Source organism: Cetorhinus maximus, chromosome 26, assembly GCF_964194155.1.
Source record: "Cetorhinus maximus chromosome 26, sCetMax3.hap1.1, whole genome shotgun sequence".
NCBI lineage: Eukaryota > Metazoa > Chordata > Chondrichthyes > Lamniformes > Cetorhinidae > Cetorhinus > Cetorhinus maximus.
Window position 1 is genome coordinate 24,477,045 of NC_135904.1, and position 15,499 is coordinate 24,492,543.

The window sequence follows — 15,499 nt, forward strand, 5'->3', positions numbered from 1 at the left end:
GAAATACTCTGCATTTTAGATTGTAGTAGAACAACTTCATCACTAAGGGAGAAAATTTCCTCTGTGTGTTAGAGTCGGTGAACACCTTCAATACTGTTGTAGGTTGGTAATTTTGTGCTCTCATGTTAGGGAGTCCATCATTTCTTCCCCTCTCTCCCTTGAAATGGCTTGTGACTTGTGCATCAGTAGCTGTTACACGGGCCAGTGTTAAAGGTATTTCTGCTTGTTAAGTCCTTCTTAATGAGCAATTAACTTACAAATTTCTTCAGGATTAACTTCATTTACACATCACACTAATTTCCCCTAATTAAAACTGGAGTTAAAGCCCTAAAGGGAGGAAGAAGAGTTTGAGAAATGAACAGAGCAGCAGATAATGTAGTTCACTGCATCACAAGGTGCCTATTTCAACCAGTATATACATACACGATGTTCAACACCAGAATGCAGCAGCAGGTGAAATGACAGACCCGCTTTTTTCTGTGATGAGTTGCATTTCCAGGCTACAAGTGCCATTGATAGCACTCCTAATGCCAGGCCTGCACCTGCACACAGTGCCCTTCCTATTGCTAACAGTTATGGCTCAATTAACTTGCAGCCACCTGCTCCTGTGATTCTGTACAAATGCTGCTTTTGGAGGCGAAACCCTGAAGATGGCCACCTGCATGTCTGTGTGTTCATTACAATGTTACAAGTTCACTGTATCTTTGTTTTCTAGCACATCAAAACTAGTCATAATTACTTCTTGGTTTATGGATCTCAATGTTTAAACCTAATCAGTGTTAACATTCCAGTGAGATATTTCAACATGCCAGCCCTGTGCAGACCTGAAATGCCCCTCTCCAAATGACACAGATGCTGCTTCCCAGTCAATGGCAGCCTGCAGGGCAGACAATTGTTGCAGAATGTCATTGCATAGTTTGGCATTAGGAATGGATTGTTAGAAACACCCAGATCAGCTGGCAATGTGTTCTGCAAGGAAATAGTGACTCATCCATCTGATCTTGACGTGGGATGCCCCATTTCATAGGTCAGAATAAAGACACTGCCCATCGAGACCAGAGGTCACACTGAACCTCTATCCAGCAGCCTTACTCCAGCTTTCCTCTTTCAAAATCCTTAATTCTCCTATAGTCCCTTGCTAAACATACTAATACTCTCCAAAATATGTACCTCTAACCTCGTGTCTGCTTTAAGTAGCGTGAATAATGCAGCATGCCAATTTGAACCAAGGTAATGGCTTTCTGTTTGTGGCCTTTCTGTAAAAAGAGAATACATGCTGAGCACATAGGCATTGCTATGCATATCACTGCTGTGCTGACAGTACATGCTGTGTTTTGCAGTGAAGCACAAACACTGCTTTTAACCTTATCCATGTCAAAATTATTGCCACAGCAAATATACATGATTGCCATTGCATTAAATGAGAAGGATAAATATCTTCACAAACGTCAGCACCTGCAGGCCTCATGGTCTCCCCACTTTAGGACAGCTGGATCAGAGCAGATAACGGGGTTCAGCCTGATCAGTTTTGAGATGCTGTTGTCCCTTGAACACTTCTTCTGCAAAGAGAGGAACATTTCTCATTGCATGGAAGGAATTTTTGCAAAGTGAAGGACAATTTGGAGCATGATATATATCTACTGCTGGGCATAGTGGAATAAAAAAAAATACCTTGTTAGATGAACTTTAAAGAGTAGAGGAGCTACTTTTGTCAGTTTTATCTATGAGTAATATTTAATCAATCTTTTTCATCTGCAAATGTGCATGTTTTTCTTACTCAGACCTAGTACAGTAATTCTGACAAATCCTCATTGTCTTTTGTGCTCTACTTCCACCACGTTAGTGGATACACTCAGGTGTAAGGGCAGAATTTTCTGCCTACCGGGTGGACGGGCCTGACCCTATCTCCGGCAGGCGGGGAACCGATCCCCACTGGAGAAGCGGGCCCCGCCGCCATCTTGCGTGACGCCTAACGTGACATCTGTGCGGGGGGGGAGGGGGGATTCCCCAAAAGTGAGAGTGCGCTCTTTTGCGCATGTGCACAAAAGAGCGCACATCTCCCTGAGGCTAAATGCCCCCAGTGGATGATGTTTCATGTTTTTTCTATTGGCCACCGGGGCTCCTGGCCTGCCCGCCAGCCTTAAGGTTGGATGGGCAGGTCCTTTAATTGTTTCAATAATCCTGTCAATGGCCTCAATTGGCCATTGACAGGTTGGCGGGCGCGCAGCTGATTTTGCTGCACCCCCGCCTTCCTAAAAGTTTAAATGGGGCGCGGTGACGTCGGGGCAAAAGCCCCGACGTCATCCCGCGTCATTTTACGCATCGGCGAGTGGGTCCCGCCCCCCCGCTCACCGACGGCAAAGTTCTGCCCTAAGAAGATTCAGATGAACATGTCTGACAGTGGTGGCGAGCTGATGTCCTGGGTTGGGGAGGAAGTTTCCCCGCAGTGAAGGGTAGGGGTTAGAGGGAGTTGATGTTCTTGAGCTATTAATCCCTTAACTAGCTTCACTAAAACATTTATCTCAGTAACGGAACTTTGTATGTGCAAATTGACTGTTGTGTTTCCTTACATTATGCAAGTGATTTTACTTCAAAAGTACTTTCAAGACATTGAAGTACTTTGTAAATCCCAAGTCATGAAAGGGACCATGTAAATGCAAGTTCTTTCTTAGTTTGTGAGATCATGGGGTCTAACTGAAGTTCCTCCGAAAATAACCCTGGTCTCAGGAGCTAGAAATGGGTTCAAGAAACTGGACAGTCAGCAGATTAGATACCTGTCGCTCTGCACTTATGGGGTGGTATTTAATGGAGGCAATGAGGGCCTTGTTTGCTGGCTGGAGAGGCCAGCAGCTGTGCATTTCTCCACAGTGTCACCGGGGAAGCAGTGGCTGCTGCCGGCAATGCACTGACCCAAGGCTCAGGATCGCTGAGGGACCCAGGCTACATGTGCATGATGGTGGGGCAGGAGTTCCCGGGGTGAGGAGGGATGGGGGTCAGCAGTAAAGGCAGGGGGTGTCTCTCACTTGCAGTCTTTGACGAGGGACCCCCTTGGAAGTCTTTAGCTTTCAGGCTTCACTCATGGTGAGTTCCCCGCCCACCACTGGGTGAATACCAGTGGTGCTGGGTGAGGCCCTTAAGCAGGCATTAATTGCCCGCTCAGGGGCCTCAATTAGCGATGAGCGGGAAGGCTGTCTAGCCTTCCTACCCTGGACTTATTTGGCCAGAGGCGCAAAGGCAACCGGATCCCCAACCGACACCCTCCTGTCCGATTAAACGTTCCCCGCCATTAAACTCGCCTTGGGGAAGGGCGAGTTAAATTCTGTCTATGGCAAATGAGTGGAAATGCAACAATTTTGAACTTTTGATATACTGATGGAGAGAATATTAAAGGTGGTAGTGTAAGTACATTAGGCCAGAATAAAGGCAACCCAGGATTCTTGGTATCATATCCAGAGACATAAATATGAAAACAAGGAAATGTTTGACTTGTAGAAGAATTTAGTCAGGCTGCAGTACTAAGTTATATTTTGGCCACCTTGTTGGGTATAAAAATATTGTAAAAAGTGCGACATAGGTTCATTAAGATGTTACCAAGTGTGGCCTCAAGAGATGTTCAAGTTCTTTAAATGTTCACATAAAGTTACGGTAGATAGTTTCCACTGGTAGACAAGACAGTTAAAGAATGCATACATTTAAGATGATCATAATAAATTAAATGAGAGTTAGAAAATAATTCTTTACATGGTGGGAGGGCTCTCCCACTCCTTCAAGCACCATGACCTAAGAGGGCATTGGTGACCATTGGATTGGTTCATAATTATGCTTGGCAAATTACTGCAGTGGTTTGCCGTTGCCTTCTGCAGTATGGCTGACCATGAAACTCAGTGTGAGGATAGCTCCGGAATTCGCTGATGAAACAGTTGTTAAGCATAGTCTATAAGTTCTTTCAAAAGGGAATTAGCTGTCTGAAAACAAGGACCATGAATGGATTTGGGGTGCATACAGTAGGACTGGGTTCAGTTGCAGGAATGCATCGGCCAATTGTTTTGGTGCTATAAACATAAATGGAGATTACAAATAGTGTAATCTGAAGCTGGTCTCCCAAATATATACCACATTGTGTATGGGTTTTCTGCTGGCAGATGCCAACTCATCAGACAAGTGCCTTGCCAATAGTTTATGATCTGTAAAATCATCAATGTTGGCTGCTAAAAAAAGATCCTCAACGAAATTGATTTTACACTGGATCCAAGGTGACTGGTATCTGTGCACCTGCTCCCTGCGTTTAATGTACCAAATTCTGATCCCCTTATACGACAATGGAATCATAAGGCCAGTTTTTTTGCGGGTCTATGATTCTGCGGAAAGATTAGGGAAACAGATTTACTAGGGTAATTAGGAGGAGCTGGCGTGTAGATACTAAATTTCTGATCAAATTCCAATGCAAAGACCCCTAAAAGAAAACGATGTTAAATGTACCAGATCTGACCACTAGTTTATGGCCTTGGCATAGTGTTTGTTTGGAGCTCAAGTTTTCCATGTGTAGCACTTGAATTTAAAGGTAACCTCAGAACTTCACTTGGTTTAGCTAGAGAGAAGGCCTGTTTCATCTTGAGAAACTGTTCTATTTCGAGAGACTGTACAAAAGGCTGGAATCTGTTTAGTTAGATACATAGAAGGGAATTAGCCTTTTGCAGACTGATTCTAGATCCTTCACTGATACCAATGAACAACGGCGTGCTGGCTGCAGAAATAGTGCCTGTGGCACTGCCTGCCCCAAGGAGATTGACATACGTCTGCGCACTAAGGGAATACATTTCTCACTTAATAACTTTTATTCCATGGTTTTGCAACACAAGACATTCACCCCTAACTCTAATGGGGTGTGGTCCATGTGAGAGGAGTCTGTTACAATGACTGAATAAAAACAATGTTTAAAACCACCAAACAATAAGATCGTTAAGAGCCGTGGTCTTTATTTGCCTTGGCGCTTTTTTTTCAAATCAGACATTTTTTTAAGCACAACCTTTATCATATAATGTGTGGGGCACCCTCTTTCCAGCTTCCAATTCATTACTTGTTAGGTTGTCTGGTCATAAATAGTAGTTGATTGCCCTTAATCCTGAAGAAGGCAGTTTGCTATTTCCTCAAACTAACCAAAATCAACTGCAAAACTTTTTTTTGTCATCTCCATCTTCATTTTATGAATGCTTAAATTTGACTCCTTCATGGCAGATATTATCTCCCTGTACATTATTGTTTAGAGGTGGGCTAGATTTACACAGCACTTGCAAAAAGCTTAGAATGGTGCAGTGTGCAACCACCATGTGTGGAGTTAGCTCGCCATGTGCAAGGACTTGAAACATATACCATTGCAGGCCTATTTGGATGACTAACGAGTGACTTGGCAGTGTTACTGAAGATGCATTCCAACTGACCCCTTGCAACTGATCTGAAATGGAAGAATGCAACACAGCATATTTCTGTGAGTACACTTCAAAAACAGTATAAACTCTTGCTTAATGCACTTTCAATATGTCAAGAGGAAACTCAGGTTCCACCAGGGAAAATATTTTCCTACTAATGTCAAAGTTATGATCCATTATCCAGTCTTGGGAACCTATTTTTCTCTTCCATGGATTTTTCAGTAAGCATTGGCAAAATTACACTTTTTCCCATTGATTGCTACAATTTATTTTTAAGGAATTTATGGTAATGCACTTCTTATAATCAAGTTTTCTATTGGAATGTTTAGTGTTTTCTTTACTGTACTACACATTTATTGTGCGTTTGTTTTCCTTTTCAATATCTCTGCCAGCATCTTGTTGCTCCAGATGTACTAGAATTCATTTGGGACACTCTGGTTTCTAACATGGAGCCATTCTAACTCATCACAACATATTTAATTCTCACAATCTTGTGAAGCTAATAGTTCTTGTAGTAAATTGTTCCCATTCTCCTGCTTTTTATTGAATTATGTTTCCAGTATCCATTGTAATGGTTCCAGTTGTCAAGATAACTTGCACAAAATCCTTTTCAATGTCTAAATTTTGGGCACCATTCTGTCTTGCAAAAATTCTTTGCAGAGCTCTTGTTTGGAAACACATTGCAATTACTCTCCCTCCATGATGGTTTTCTGGTTCTATTATCCTGTTCCTACAATGGTTGGTGAAAGTTCCTTTTATTCTTTCATTAATTGACTGCAATGATGCTGTATCTCACTGGAATCATGTGTTTCTAACTTTTCTTGAGGCTTCCTCGACCAAACTCTCAATTTCCACTGGAACCTGCCTTGATGTTTGTATTGCCTGTGTTTTCATTGTAGGGGGTGGTGTGTGTGTCAGCTTCACCTCTGACTTCTGAGCGGTTCGAATCGCTCCCACTCCCTGGACTTATTTGGGGGTTGTGACAAATTGCAGCAGGCAACTGGTTTTGGTGCAAGAAAATAAAATTGGGTTTACTGAAGTCACAAATGAACTTATAACATTAGGATTACACTGAGATTATACAGACCTACAAAGTACACTTAGGTAAGAATGGGGAACACGGCATAACAAGGGAAAATCACGCTACTAATCCCCTTACCCTTGTCTCACCCCCAAAACCTAACTAAATTGGACTAGGAGAGGTCATGGATCTTGCTCACCAACCAGGGTTCCTTGAAAGTTCCAAATCCAGCCAGGTAAGCCGGTTGCAGTTTTGGGGTACGCTCTTTGTGTCCTCTGGGGCCTGCCGTCCCCACGTGGTCCTGGTCTGTGGAATTTGCGAAGGTTCTTCAGTTGGGTGGAGGGCGCGGTTATGGGTGGTCGATCTTCGTGGAGGGCTGCGGTTGCGGCCTTGTTGTCTTCGGTTGAGCCTGCCACCCCGTGCCCCTTGCCGTGATGTTGCCTGCGGGCCTGCAAACCTCCAGATCTCCTTCCTCCGCTTGGCTCAGCTCTCTGCTTAAACTCTGCTTCAACCGCTCCAAAACTGCTCACCCTCCTGTGTCTGCTTCACCTTCATAACTGGTGGCCCAGTTATACTGTTTTTTCGAATTTCTTATCTCAATCCAAATCAAGGTTAGTTCTTTGTCTGATTTTGGTGCGCTTCTTCAGGTGATTGTTGTCTCATTGGTTTTAATGGGCTCGCATGATGTTTATCATTGTCTTCCTGTCCCCGTTCAGTCTTGAACTGAAAGCCATTGTATATGTGGACTATTGATGGGTTCGCATAATTGCATTGATTGCTGTCTTCCTGCCTTAGCAGTTAGTAGTGATTATTTATGCAAGATTTTAATGGGCTTTAGTTTCATGTAAGATGAAGTCTTTCTCTGGGTTGATTGTTTTAAAGGGAAGACTGCGTATTCTGTCTCCTCTCATCTGGTTCCAGGCAACAATCCACACTGCACTCAACAAGCCCAGGCATGTCCAGTCCCAGGCCTTCATGGGCCTAGCCTCCTGTCTGCAGGGTTCTACACTTAACTCAGCAGTTGGGTCCTCTGCCATAAAAGTCCAAAAGTCATATCCTTGTTGATGATATGAAAAATGTGGGAATTTTGAGAACACTTCATCATAGAAAACAGAAGAAAGCCATTTGGCCCCTTGTGCCTTTGTCTGCTCTGTGAAAGTGCCATCGACTTACTCCCACCCTCATCTACTTTCTCCACAGCCCTGCACATTTTTCCTCTTCAATATTTATCCAATTACCTTTGGAACATTACTAATGATTCTTCTTGTACCCCTTAAGGCAGTGTATTCCGGATGATCACTCGCTGCCTAAAAAAAACGTTCTCTCCATCTTCCTTCTAGTTCTTTAGTAATGCATTGAATATTTTTATTATAAATGGTCTTTTTTTAGTACAGAACTTGAGCATTGCTGAACAAAGAGATTTTTTGTCAAAGCTTTTCGTCTTGCACTCATCAGCACAATTCACAAGAAAATACCAACGTCAGGGGAAGCAACAACTTAATACTGTATGAGAAGAGAGAGTTGATTGGTTAGCAAGTGGATGCTGATTGCTAGAGGCGTTGCCATGCAGAATGCACTAGTTGATGGTGACTGACAGATAACTGCCAAGCATTGTTTGAAATTTAAACCAGGCGGCTTGACTCTAATTGGTCAAGACATTGTCCTGGGAAATGAACCAGTGAATGGCTGTCACTTATTTTGTTTAGCTGAAACAAGCAAATGTGAGTGTGTATGTTCTTCCTGTCTGCAAAGAACAGAGCTCTGTACATTCATATAAGCAGCTTCCAGTACATTTAAATGCATAACACTGTGTGCCCAACTGACAATCTTAAATTGGTTATCAGTGTAATTCTTAGAGCACTGAGAATTATTTAACAAATGTTGTCCAATCGCGGAATCATATCTAATGTTGGATGCTGTGTTTTGTGTTTTGCAAGCAAGGGCTGGTTGGGTATGGTCCGTGCTCTGCCCATTGCGAACAGCAGAAGGGTCCACTTGCCAACCAATCAGCATTTTATTCTCAGACAAGATAAATATGTTATTTCCCCTGGCGTTGGCATTATCTCGTGAATTGTCCTAATGAGTGCGAGATGAAAGGCTTCGATAAAAAATCTCTTTCCTCAGCAATTTTTTTTTTATTCTCAGGATGTGGGTGCTGCTGAGAATTGGCCTGAGAAAGTTGACGGTGATCTTTTATCAGTAGCAATTATTATTACAGAAAGCATTAAAAATCAACGAATTATTCTGGAACAGGAGCCATATGTAGACCATGTACAATAGTGCTGACAGGTTCCTTCCCTGGAGGAAATGAGTTGAACCAATTTTTTAAAAAATTAGTTTTTGGGATATGGGCATCAACGGTAGGACCAGCATTATATTGGCTGCTGTAGTTGCCCTTGAGAAAGTGTTGGTGAGCCTTCTTCTTGGGCCACTGCATACGAACATATGATTAAGGAGCAGGAGTACGTCATTTGGTTCCTCAAGATCATGGCTGATCTGACTGTGGCCTCAACTCTACTTTCCTGTCTATCCCTTAAAATGTTTGATCCCTTTGTTAATCAAGAATCTTTAACTCAGCCCTAAAAATATTTAATGACCCTGCCTCCACAGCTCTCTGGGGAAGAGAATTCCACAGGGTAAAGGCCTCCTGAGAGAAAACATTTCCCCTCATCTCTGTCTTAAATGGGAGACCCCTTATTTTTTATGACACTTGGCAATGGTTTCATGGTCATCATCAGACTTTTAATTCCAGATTTTTATTGAATTCGAATTTCACTATTTTTTGGTACCTTTAAAGTCATTAGGTTCATCAAGAACAGTTTCTTGTACGCAGTTGCCCTCCTGTTCCCAGGTACCTTGTCTCACTAGCAGAAATTCAGACTGAATTGTTTATAAAGACGGCTAAGGTACAATCCTAAAATGTTACTTCGACCAGAGAACCCTGAAACTTAGCAATATTATCAAAATCTTACAGCAGCCACTTCTTTGAAGATTCCAGGATGTAGGCCTTCAGGTCCTGGGAACCTGTCAGCTTTTGGTCCTAATAGTTTTCTCAGTACCCTTTCCCTAGTGTTTGTAATTGTTTTAAGTTCCTCCCTTCCCTTTCGCCTCTTGATTTACAAGTGTGTCTGGGATGTTATTTGTGTCTTCTACGGTGAAGACAGGCACAAAATATCCGTTCAATGCTTCCGTCATTTCCTTATTTCCCATTATTAGTTCCCCATTTTCAATTTCTAGAGAACAAATGCTCATTTTAGTTACTCTTCCTTTTTAAAAACTTGTAGAAACTCTTACCACCTATTTTATATTTCTAGCAAACTTTCTCTCATTCTCTAATTTCTCCCTCATTATTTTTAAGTCATTTTTTTGCTGGTTTTTAACTTCTGTCCAATCTTCTGACTTACTACTAATTTTTGCAGAGTTGTGTGCTTTTTATTTCAATTTGATACTATCTTTGACTTCCTTAGTTAGTTGCGGATGGTTCATCCTTCTCCTGGGACAGGATTTTTTTGTCGCCGTGTGGGGGCGGGCCCAACATGTCGACACGTAAAATGACGTGCGATGATGTCGGACGTGTGTCCTGATGTCATCGCGCGTCATCAGATATTTAATTTGGCGGTCATTAGTAATGCTGCCCGTCCAACCTTTGCTTGTGTGAAAGAGCGCTGGCCCCAAATGTCTGTCCTAACCCCCGCCCGCACAGGAAACGCTGAGCGCTATCAGCCGCGTATTACACTGGACGGGCCTTAGTTGGCCCGCCCGCGTAAAATGGCAGTGCAGAACCAATCACGGGCAGCGATCGGCTCCATGCCTGCCCCCGCCCGCTCCTGCCCAGCCCATCTGCCATAGGAAAAATCTTGGCTCTAGACTCTTTCTCACTGGAATGTACCTGGGTTGACTATTATGAAATATCTCCTTAAATGTCTGCTACAGCATCTCTACTGACTTATCCTTTAACCTTAGGTTCCAAGTTCACTTTAGTTGGCCCTGTCTTCATACCCTTGCCTTTACTTAAGTTTAGAATACTAGTCTTGCACCCGCTCTTCTCACCCTTAAACTAAATGCAAAATTCAATCATGTTATGATTACTGTTACCTAGAGTCTCCTTCACTATGGGCAGAATCTTTGGTTTGGCGAGCGAGGGCAGGGCCCACTCGCCGTGGTGTAAAATGATGCGGGGTGACCTCAGGCGTGCGTCCCGACATCACCGCGTGTCATTCAGATTTTCAGTTTGGTGGCCTATTAAGGCCATTTAACAATCAATTAAATCATTAACCTAAGCTGCCCGTCCAACCTTAAGGTTGTCGGGCAGGCGATGAGCCCAGGCGGCCTTCGCATTTTTCATGGAACCTCATCCACGGGCGGGGTGAGGTTTCATGAAGGTTTTTAAAGTCTTGTAAAACTTGTTAATAAAATGAATAGACACGTCCCAGCTCATGTGACAGTTTCACATGAGGGGACATGTCTCAAATTTTTTTTTTCCCCTTTATTACATTTTTCTGAACTTAAACTAATCTCCCTGAGGCAGTTCTGTGCCTCAGGGAGATTTCTGCGCTCCTCCGAGTGCATGCGTTAAAGAGCGCAGGCCCCGATTCTGTCAAGCGCGCCCCCCCCACCCACACAGCGAGTGCTAAGTGCTTCCGGGCACGTGGCATGCCAGGCAGGCCTTAATTGGCCTGCCCACGTAAAGTGGTAGCGTCCAGTCGATCGCAGTGGCGATCGGCTGCGTGCACGCCCGCGCCCGCTCCTGCCCAAACCCCCCCCCCCAGACGGGGAGAAAATTCTCCCCTATGATGTCATTAATTAATCCTGCCTCATTGCACTTTACCAGGTCTAGAATAGCCTGCTCTCTAGTTGGCTCTAGAACCTGTCACTCTGAGAAACTGTCCCGAAAATATTCTATGAACTCGTCTTCCAAGTTACCTTTGACAATCTAATTTGTCCAATCTATACGTAGATTTAAATTACTCATGATTATTGCGCTTTCTTACAAGCCCGAATTATTTCTTCCTGTGTACGCCACCCTACAGTGTAGTTACTGTTGGGGAGTCTATAAACTGCTCCCACAAATGGCTTCTGGCAGTTAGGTGTGAAGGCTCTCCTACAGCACTGTTAGACAGAGAGTTCCAGAATTTTAAGTCAGTGACAATGAAGGAACGGTGATATACATCCAAGTCAGGCTGTGTGTGACTTGAAGGGGAGCTTAGAGTTGATAATGTTCCCGTGCACCTATTGCCCTTGTCCTTCTAGGTGGTGGAGGTCGCAGGTTCGGAAAGCCCGACAATCGCTTCTGCGATCATTTTATCCTGATGTCTGCCAGCCATTTACCAGATTTATTGAATTCAATTTCACAACTTTCCATGGCAGGATTTGAACTCGTGACCTTGTGGTTGCTCGTCCAGTACCATAATCATTATAGTACCATCATTCACTGGCCTTACTTTCACACTGTAATTGACTCTGACGCTCCTGCGTATTGAAGCAATTTGCTGTGGCGCTCACACTCTTTGCAAGGCTCTGGCCAAATTTCTTTTCACGTGGAAATTGCTGCAATGTTCTCCTGACTCAATGTTCTTTCTCAGAGATTTACCAGAACAGTTTGATTTCTCAGAAGGATTCACTGTGCGCTTTTACTTCGTGCAAGGATAATTCCATACTTCGCAGTGTTGGTTTCTGACAGCAATTTTATTCAGCGTTGTTGTGTGTCAGTGATTTGTTGCCACACTTTTTTATAGTTCACTACCACTCTTCCGTTTCTCACAGGAAATTGCCATGATGTTCCCTTTTCTCACTGCAATGCTTATGTTTCTCACTGTGATTTACAATTGAGTTCATACTTCTTATGGCAACTTGCCACAACACTTATTTCTCAAGGGTACACAACTCAGTGTTTATCTTTTTTGGAGGTGTTGATCATGACTTGCTCATTTCTCATACAGATTTACAGCAAAACTCTTGTTTTGTGCAGAAATTTAACAAAGTGCTCCCAGTTTTGACAGCGATTCAACCCAATTCCTCAACCAATACACCCAGGGGTAAAAGTGCCCTCTCATCCTTTTTCATGTCCTGTGAACTTTAGGGTGTCACTTGCAGGTTGGTGCCAGTAATCTTTTGCTGCTGGCCCACCTTGCAGGAAAGCTGTGAGTGTGACTTTTATATCAGTATGAGGTGCATATCAGAATTTAGGGAATTGTTTTAGGGATTGGGAGACACATTTGAAGAAGAAACTACAAGATGCTGGAGAACTGAAGTAAAAATGGAAGATGCTGAAAATACTGTAAAGTGGGGAAGCGCCTTAATGTTTTAGATGTCGGACATTTGTTAGTCCAGGGACTTACACTTACAATACTATTCAGCATTTTTTTTTCACAGGTGCTTGCTGACCTGCTATGTTTCAGCATCTTCCATTCTTATTTGACCATCATGTCTCTGTTTACAATAGATGTTTCTCTTATTCTTTCATGGGATGTCAGCAACACTGGCTGGGCCAGAATTTGTTTCCTATCCCTAATTGCCCTTGAGAAGGTGGTGGTGAGCCGCCTTCTTGAATCATTGCAGTCCATGTGGTGTAGGTACACCCTGTTGTTAGGAAGGGAGTTCCAGGATTTTGACCCAGCGACACCAAAGGAATGGTGATATAGTTCCAATACAGGATAGCGTGTGGCTTGGAGGAGAGCTTGTAGGTGGTGGTGTTCCCCTGCATCTGCTGTCCTTGTCCTTCCAGGTGATGGAGGTCGTGGGTTTGACAGGTGCTGTTGAAGAAGGCTTGGAGAGTTGCTGCAGTGCATCTTGTAAATGGTACACACTGCTCTCTCTGTGCACTGGTAGTAGAGGGAGTGAATATTTAAGGTGATGGATGGGGTGACGATCATGCAGGCTGCTTTGTCCTGGATAACGTCAAGCTTTGTTAGTGTTGTTGGATGGTCTTGTGGTCCTGTGGTAGAGTCCCTACCACTGACCCAGAAACTCCAGGTTCAGGTCCCACCATGTGACTTGATGACCATGGAAGTTGCATTCATAACATGGCCAAACAGGTTGATTATCAACCTGTGAATCCTCGGTGATTATAGGGCTAGCTCCTTGGGGACGAGGGATACCTTGACGTGGCTGATGACATCAGTCTGCCATCTGCAGAGTGCCACCAAGGAGAGTTATAATGCCACACATGCCCTCACAAGGGCCACCATTGAGCAGATGATAGGCCTCACAAAGGTGAGGTTTAGTTGTTTGGAACGCTCAGGCAGAGCACTCCAATATACCCCACAGAGATTATCCCGATCATGTTTTCTGCTACGCCCTGCACAAAGCGGGGGATGTCTTTGCAGAGGGCGACATAGAGGACTGAGATGTCTCCTCTGACGATGAGGGCAGCAAAGGGAATGGTGATGATGAGGGGCAGGATGTTGCGGAGGCTCATGCAGAGGTCATTGCAAGGGTACAATGTGGCAGACAGGCCTGTGACAACCTAATAGCTAACAGATTCCAGGCAGAGAAAGTCGCCGCTAATCACCCTTTATTATTTTGTTTTCAATCTCCTGCTGGCTGGCAGAATGTGGCCTGGTTAGAGTCTCCTACACAGGTGCAGGCAGCCAAGCGCTCCATGCTGGAGCCACGACAGCAGACAGAACGTGGGCAGAATCCTCCAGCCTTCAGTTCCGGTCTGTGCATGGCCTCTGGCATCACTACCTGATGTTCCCATGCCTGTCTCTGCATCTCCAACATGTCTCTCCATCTGCATGGGGCTCAGCAGGGACCTGGCCTCCAGCAGTCCCCTGAGTTCCAGAGACCTCGGCTGTCGCTTCCTCCAGCGGCTGTGGACCCGTTTCACAGTCACCAGATTGTGACCCCGAGCCTACTCTAGAATGTGTACCCGCTGAGGTGAAGTCTCTGCGCTGGTGGAGGGTGCAGGTGAGCGCCGTGACAATGCAGCCTCTGAGGCATCATCCTTAGAGGTGGTGGTGGAGCTGAAGCTCAAGCTGGGGCTGCCTCCTTTCACTCCCCTTTTCTTTTTATGCTGGTACCTGGAGTGGAGAAGATGAAGATTTAGTGGATGCCTAAGCAGGCTCCCTTATTAAAAATATTTCACTCAGTGACAACTGCAGACTGGAGGCATCCTCACTGGCTTCCGGGCAGAGTCCTGTCTCACCTTCAGCGCAGGCAAAGCCCTGATCCTCCCCGGCTAGTTCTGTGGCTCCCTCCTTGAATGGAGTGGGAACTCGAATATTAGGCGGTCAGCTGCCGGTCTTGGCCAGGTCCCTCTTGTTGTGAGCATTTTTGTCCTGCAGACAGACAGGGGGGGATTGAGTGTCATCCCAATGGGTGTATGAGCTATTTGGGAGCGTACATGCCTATGCCCAGGGTCTGAGCCCTCCCCAGTAATTGATTGATAAGCACGCTGCCCTGCAACTGATAGAACACTGAGAGCGTGAAGTGGCTGCCACACATTCAGTGCACATGCCCCACCTGCTGCTGAGTCCTGCAGCCCAACCTCCTATATGACATCCCTCAGCACTTACCCTGCCTGATATCCTTATGAGTGTCACTTTGCAGTGAGTAGACGGTGCCAATTACTTACCCTGGCGGAGCACAGCAGATCATTCATCCTTTTCCTGAACCGCTTGCTGGTTATTTTGTGAGCCCCATGAGCGCTAACCTCTGCTGCGACCTCTGCGCAGGTCAGATGAGAGGTGTCAGATGAGAGGGCGCCCTGCTTCCATCTCTGGGGAACAGGACCTCCTGCCTTTCCTGAATAGCCTGGAGGAGAACCTGCAGGAAGGCATCTCTGAACCGTGGGGCCACACATAGCCTGCTCTGTGACATCTGCTGTTTTCAGCGAGTTGCTAGACAGATAGCAACAGTGATGCTGCAGGCTTGTAGCGGCTGAATAGCTGTCCGGGTGCCTTTTAAATATGGAGCCAGGACCTTTGACTCCATGGGGTAAGGGCAGTGACCGTGACTTCCTGCCCGCCCCAGTCTCAAGATTTGCCATGTTCCTTGCACATGTATATGTATTGAGCTGAGCAGCGTTAGATCACAGGAGGCCAGCTGTCCT